We start from the raw sequence: 8,149 nt of genomic DNA, 5'->3' as shown, positions 1-8,149 counted from the left end.
CTGAGTCTTGCAAAGCCCTTGCACGGTGCACGGATTGCACGGTTTGCAAAGCTGTCCCATACGAAAACCGGTTTTAACCGTGCAATCCGTGCAATCTATGCACCGTGCAAGGGCTTTGCAAGACTCAGAGAATACCCCTATTGAAAATTTTTTAAAGCTGTAAGAGCAAAAAACTGAACATTAAATTTGTGCGATAGGTATACAAATTTCGCTGTCGTCCGAACCAGGAGTTCTTTTTTTTAATTAATTAAATTAAACTAATTTTTGATTTTTTTCTTGACTTGATATTCGTTTAATTTATTACTTTATATTTATTTATTAATTTAGTTTATGGTTTTAGTTTCTTCATTTCTTTTTATTTCACTGCCTATTTGAACTCACCACTTTTTCCCTCCCCTCAAAGCACTGTTCGTTTTATCCCAAACTATTCCGTTTTTCTTTGCTTCCTTTCGTTTATCACTGTATTAATTTAATATTTTCGAAATTTCTCTTGACAAAAGTTCAACATTTTTGCTTTAATAAATCAACAATTCTCCTTCTTTTTCCTTGCAGTTTCAGCCTTGAAGATATTTAAAGAATTCATTAAGACGGCGAAGCATATTTGAGGGGGCACGTCCTGAGAAATTGGTTGCAAGCGCTGTTGTTTTGTCGGGACACCAACACAACGCGCCGATTTCTCATTGCATAGTGCATACGTAGCCTGCTACATACATACATACATACATAAGTAGATACTTTCAAGCAAACGGACGTGCGACCAGGCAGCGTGCTTGTTGTTTGCTGCCTCCAACTCTCTCTCTCTCTCTCAGCAGCATACCGACGAAACGAACACTTGGCAGCCATAAGCTCCCATACGAATTGCATACGTCGCATCCTTGACATTCGCTGTAGAGTAGAGCAAGAAGCTAAATAAGGACGCAAAATGTCATCTCCCAGCGCTGGCAAACGTCGCATGGACAATGACGTCATCAAACTCATCGAATCCAAGCACGAAGTCACCATATTGGGTGGCCTCAATGAATTCCATGTGAAATTCTTCGGACCGCATGGGACACCGTACGAGGGTGGCGTATGGAAGGTGCGTGTCTACCTGCCCGACAATTATCCATTCAAATCGCCAAGCATAGGGTTCGTGAATAAAATCTACCATCCGAACATCGACGAATCGTCTGGCACTGTGTGCTTGGACGTGATCAATCAGGCATGGACAGCGCTGTATGATCTCTCAAATATTTTCGAATCATTTCTACCACAATTGCTGACATATCCGAATCCAGTGGATCCGCTGAATCGTGACGCAGCGGCGTTGTACTTGCACGAACCGGAGGAATATCATCGCAAAGTGGCTGACTATGTGCAACGCTATGCCACCGAGGAGGCGTTGCGTGCGGCGCAACAAGAACGCGAGAGCAGCGACAGCGAGTCTAGCATGTCGGACTATAGTGAAGACGAGGCCCGAGATATGGAGTTATAATATCGGTTTATGGTTAAGCTAATTATATGAATTTGAATTACATTTAAATACACAAATACATATAGTATATATATATACGCTCACACACACGCATACTACCTACTACGTAAACTTAAACCAACAACTTACATAGTGCATACGAGTACATACATACATACATGCATACTACAATCCTACCTAATAAATAAAAACAAGCAAAAAAAAAAGAATGCAAAAAACAAGAATGCAAAAAAAAAAAAATATTTAAAAAAAATGGGATTATGAAAATGAGAATAAGATATTAAAAGAGTGTAAAACGAGAGAGCAGAAATAATCTAAGCGTAGCTTATGTATATGTATGTATATGTATAAAAATATGTACATATATGTTAAGCAGGATTACGACGACGCGACGCGACGCGACAAGCACAGTCCACAACTTCACATATCTGCGCAGCAATAACAACAACGACTGGCCATTGCAACACTCGGATGTCGTTGTGACATACGAATATACACACAAACCAGCCAACAAACAACGTCAGTCAGAGCCAGAAGAAGGCCAATGCCAATGTCGAGCTGGGCGGTTGGGTGCTGGCCAGCAGCAGCAGCAATAAGAAATAGCAAAGAGAATAGCAAAAAAAAACAGCGATAATAACAAAAACTAGCTGTAAAATGTCGGAATCGCAGCTAACGCGGCTGTCCGAAATTGATTGGGCAGTGTAGTGGGTGAACGAAGCGGCAGCATAGTAAAGCAGCGCATGAGCCTTTCCATGAACAACAACAACAACAACAACACCGGCAATAATATTTAAACCAATATTACCAACAACAATAAATGTTGCAAGCACAACCGTAGCATTCAAAGCATATTTGGCAGCATTAAATTCATCACAGTCGCCAAAGTAGCAACAACAACAATCAACAATCAGCCAACCAAAGAGCGCTGAATGGCCAAATTGGAAATTTCATGGCAGCACGGAGGGAGGAAGTCAGCAACTGTTGCCACCAATATAGGCGCAGCAACAACAGCAATAGTAACAACAACCAATATACATATATATATAAACGTACCATCACATGAAACGCACACAGCGAAAAATATGATTAATGTAAAATTTCAATTCAATTCAATTGTTGTAAATTTAAGCGCATTTGGAATATTGGCAAATTTTATAATTTTAAGCAATGAACCCTTCTAACTTTTAAGTCGCCATTCAAAACATTCATATTAATTATTTTTATTATCTTTTTTTGCTGTATATTAGTAAATTTTTGCATACATACATATGTATTTGATTTTTGGTAAATGCTTTGCAAACGCGTGTGGCAGCAACAAGCAAATGAAGATGAAAAATAACAGAAAACATGTTAACCAAGCAAATGCATACATTTATTTTAAGTCTCTTTGAAATAGATAAACAAAAAAAAAACTTAATAAGAAAATTAAACAAAATTAAAAAAAAACATATCAGTTTTTATTTTTCTATTCCTTTTGCAATGTAGTAATGTCGCATGTTATGTCCTCTGTAGCTGCAGTTGAAACAGTAATTGTATTGTGAAGAGAAAAGTAAGCATTCAAACAGTATTGATCAATGCCTTGTAATACTTTTCTTCGTAATAGGCGGCATAAATTGTGCATCTAACTCTCGAATCGGTTTTAGGGTTGCCAGACGTACCCTATTGTGAGGACATACCCCATGTTGACTTTTTATCCTCCTTGCTATGGAAGGTTGCGTAGGTCCCCCATTTTCGCCCGAAATCGTTCACTTTTCGCTTAAAGCGTGTTTGCATTGTTCAAATTTCACAGGCGATTAGTTGAATCAAAAGTTTAAAGAAAAGTACATACAATTTTTATTTGAAAATATTCTTGTGCCATATTTAAGGCTGAATATGTATACATACATATGTATATGTATATTTATGTACATGCACTGGCTTCAAAACTGAGTGCATTATGATTGCTTTAAATGTCTACAATATTTTTTCAGTTTATTTTTTTATAAAAATAGTTTAACCAAAACCGTATACTCACTTACACCAATCAAACTCGCAAATTTCCATCAAAATTTTGAACTTTTAAATAAACTTGAAAAACATTGTAAATCACTATGCACTCATTTTTGATCGCCAGTGTAACCAATTATTTGTTGAATACACTTAGTTTTATTTCTCCCCCAAAAAATACCGCTTTCTTTCTCGGTTGTACCCCCAAGTCCCCCAATTTGTTCTTATCTGTACCCCTTTTGACATTTTAGGTCTGGCAACCCCAGTCGGTTTTTTATTATGTTTAATCTATTCGTTTAAAAGTATATTTGGCCAGTGTGTAGTAGTGTCTATAAATCTATAATTGCGTTGTTTATAAGTTCATTGCGCTGTAGAAAATAGCCAATCAAATTTTACAGTTATTTTATGATTTTCATGGGTCGATCACGGGTTGCCAGTGGCTGAAATGGAATTATATGTAGATGGCAACTGGCAACTGAAAGCAGGCAACTGAATTACTATATTGGCAACTCAATTTTAGTGGTTGCTGCGGGACACTCAAGTCTTAGTTGCTGATACTTCAAAATTCTATTTTCTACACTAAATTTTCGTTGCCGAAATTCTCAATAAAAATCTGTGGTAAGGCGCCTAAGAATATACACCATGAAAAAGTTGTTATGTGATTTCATATTGCACGTGGATTTTTGACGATCAAAATTAGCTACAGAGATTTTCAGAATCCCGCTTCAGATAAGTAAATAGTAAAGAAGTGAATAGGTTTTTTTTTTGTTTTGTCACGAAAGCCTCTTATTTTTTTAAAATTCATTTATTGCTCGACACAATTAGTCTATGTTTTTTCCAATTATTTGATCCCTTCCAAATAAACGATTTTTTCAAGTTCCCAAACGACATTTGTTTCAGTGATGAGCTCTTCATTCGACGCAAGTGTCTTGCCGTTGATCCTTGTCTTCAAGTTTGGAAACTCAAAATAGTTGAGTCAAGGGAAAATGCTCAGCGCGTTAGCATTTCGTAACCCAAGCTATTTTATGGATTGTGAACGAAATTCACTCCTTTACACTTCCGTCGAAATTGATTAGGTTTTCTGCTTTTAATAGCACTCAAACACAAACTAATAGAGCCGCAGCTTGCACAAAATGTGACAGTAGTCTATTAACAGGTCTTTTTGACGGGCACAGCGTTGCATTCTAAATCATGGGAATTTAAAAAAAGTCACTGACTTGTCAAACTGCACTCTACCTTACGAAGCAAGCGAAACTCTTAATGAGAGAAAAAATGTTCTATAAAAGAATAAATCATTATAACGTTAAAAAAAGCTTAGTTGTCCACCTCTGTACACAAGGTAAAACGCCTGTTTATTAGTGTCATGCGGATGAAAAGGAATATCTTCTTCTTGATTGCCGCTGCAAAGAAAGAATATCAGCCATTAATAAAATAATATAAAACAAAAACGCAAAAATAATAAAAATTTTTAAAGCCTGAAAAAAAAAATTTTTTTAATTAAACATTCAAATCCGAAAATCCGAAATTGAAACTATCACGTTTATATAAACTTGCTTTCTTTTTTTAAGTTTATTATCGCTGAAATTTACTCCCTAAAATACCATGGAATTTATCGCGCCTAAAAGATGTGTGTATTTACATTTTTGCAAAATATTTTAATAGCTATCTGCCAACATACAATACAATAATAAAATTATTTACAATGATAACCTTTTTTTAAATGCGTTAGCGAAATTTTCGAAGTTGTTCACTTTCACCACTTTCGCCTAAGCAGTCACGCCCACCAAACAACGAGCCAAAGCAAAATTTATAACTAGAAATAAATACAAACAAGAAAATACAAAAATTAAAGTATGTATCTCAAAACATCTGCTACAAAAAAAAAAGAAACAAAGCGCGTGTATTTAACACCAAATCGAGGTAATTTTTTCCAATTTTTTCAAATGACACTTCATTGTTTTAACATTTTTTATATAATCATGCTAATGCTATGCAATAATAATGATGTCACTCAGTTACATTAGAAAACAAAAAGATGTACAACAAAAACAAAACTGAAAATAAGGCAATGAGGATATATGTACGTATGTACAGTGGCGGGCAAACAAATACCAATGCAACATTTTAACAAGCTTTGGCTATTTTTCTTTTGTTTATTTTATGTTAAGTATATCTTTATGAAAGTATGACTCACTAAAAAAAAACGTGTATGTGCGAATTTTACACTTTGTAAAAAAATTAAGAAACTTCGACATAGTTTCAACAAAAATTCAAATATTTCTATCAGAATTTTTAGAAAAAATGTTAGTAAGCAGTTTTGTATGTTCGACAATTATTTTTAAATGGTGGAAAATGCGTGACACCATCAGCAAAAAAAATCCAAAATCAAACAGAGGCTACAAACTTCATATCTAGAATTTTTCCTAAAAATTCTTATTCAAAAGTTTGAAATTTTGAAAGAGCTTTGTCGATTTTTCCTAATTTTTATATACAATTTGAAGTCATGAATACAAAGTTTGAAGTTTTGATGAAAATTTGTTGAAATTCGTCGAATTTTTATATAAAACTTATACAAAGATCAAAAAATTTGACTTACATGCTTTTTGTTAGAGAGAGTGAGCTATACTTCTATAAAAAAAATTTAGTATTAAAGAAACAAAAAAAAAAAAGCCGCGTTCCTATTTGTTTGCCCGGCATTGTACTATAAACAAATAAATGTATGACTCATGCGATTTAATGTTAGAGTTTTATTATTAACAATACTATTATTAAATACTTATACAAATAATATAGAAATATAATTTACTTTAATTAATATAAGTGTAATCAGATACATACATATGTATGTATGTATTCTATAAAGCATAGAAACTTAAGCAACGCTGTATGCAAAATACCGAAAAAATTATTTGAAGAACAATAAAGCATTTTTATTTTTACTCATATTTTTTTCTGCAACAGCAATCAAAACGCAATAAAAAAAAAAAAATTATTGTATTTACTTAGTAGAGAAAAACTCTGTAAGCAAGTTATGTATTTGCAGTTGGTAGCGCCGCGAATTTGTTAGAGCGGAACATTTGCATTGCGTCAGCATTAAAAAAATAAATAAATAAAATAGTGAAAGAACAAGCCAATAGTTAAAAAAAAAAATAGTAATTGAATTAAATTTGAATTTTATTGATGTTTCACTGTGTATTGCATGTAGATACATAACTTCATATGTATATGTATATGAATTACAAATGCAGCCAACCACAAACGATAACGAGACAACAAACAACAACCACTACAAAACAATAGCAAATACAAATATACTAACAACACAATGGACACAACAAAATGAAACAAATCAATACAGAACAACACAAAGTAAGACGGAAGTAAATTTACATAAAAAGAATTATGTATGTATGTATTTGAAAAACCACAAAAAAATACAAAAAAAATCATTTCAAAAAAACCTTAATAAAACTGTAATAAAGAAGCAACAAATATTATATACATATATATATATATATATATATTTAGATGTTAACTAACAGTTTTAGCTATTATTACTAATAACAATATCTAATAAAAACAACACACAAATCAATAACGGCAATTAAGGAATCATCAAAGAAAGAATGCATTAAAAAGCCTAGATTCAGAAGAAAAAAAAAGAAGTACGTAAATGTAAAACGATAATAAGTAATAAATATGTAATATTAGTAGAATTCGCGCTTCTGTGTATTCGTTGTATAATATGTGTAATTGTAACTGAAAGAGCGTGTGATTTGTTGTTGCTAGCGGTAAAATAAATACACATGCAACAACAACCACACACTCGTTCAGTTAAACTTACGCAAGATACAACGAATACACAAAAGCGTGAATTCCACTAATAACAAATTCAACTGTGAACATACAATTACATGAACAAAAGTGGGAATAAAGATTACAAATAAACATTTAAAAATATACATATAACTCAATAAAAATTGCAAAATTAAAAAAATGGCTTTTTAACTTTGGAAGAGTGTTAAGAATTATTTTGATATTTTTGGCCTAGTAATAATTGTATTGATCGAGGAAGAAGTATGTAATTATGGCAAGTTATTGTTGTTTTCCACAACATCTTTTCATAAGAAATAGCCTCAAGCTCAATACAATCGTTAAGTACAGAGATGGGCAAAGTGGCTCCCAGGAGCTTTTTGCACTTGGGAGCCGGCTTGGCACATTTAGGTGGTAGATGAGGGGTAACATCAAGGGCCAGCATGAAGGGAAGACGAGCGTATTCAAATTTCTTGTACTCCGACTCTCATTACAGATATATATGAAGGTTTTAGGGCCGGTTGTGCAATGTCGGGTTATCACTACCACTACACTATCGACGATTTCGATATCATGCATGCAACATGTGATCGATAAAGCAGTCGTTGTACTTAACCGGAGCTTCTACCTCCGATTTGTGCTAATCAGACATTGAACAACCGGCCCTTAATGTATTTTGTGCACCCCTTTTACCCTGAGAACTGATTTAGCTCTTGCTCAGCACTTGCTGGCTCTTTGACGGCTTTAGGGCCGTTTACTCAATATATGGTCAACACTAATCTCCGTTTAAACATCATTATCGACGTGTTCGGCTCCATGCATATAACATGGAGTCGATAACGTCGATAACGATGTTTTACCGGAGATTAGTGTTAA

The 8,149-nt window shown here is 33.9% G+C and overlaps 1 pseudogene; it reads left to right on the top strand.

Moving 5' to 3' along the window:
* Positions 1–421: 421 nt before the first annotated feature.
* LOC108372004 (ubiquitin-conjugating enzyme E2 H pseudogene) lies at positions 422–2,081 on the top strand (annotated as a pseudogene).
* Positions 2,082–8,149: the final 6,068 nt, after the last annotated feature.

Source organism: Rhagoletis zephyria, unplaced genomic scaffold (genome assembly GCF_001687245.7).
Source record: "Rhagoletis zephyria isolate East Lansing unplaced genomic scaffold, Rhagoletis_zephyria_1.1 Rzeph_scaffold_05358, whole genome shotgun sequence".
NCBI lineage: Eukaryota > Metazoa > Arthropoda > Insecta > Diptera > Tephritidae > Rhagoletis > Rhagoletis zephyria.
Note: the sequence above shows the minus strand (reverse complement) of the source record. Positions and strands in the feature narration are given on the sequence as shown.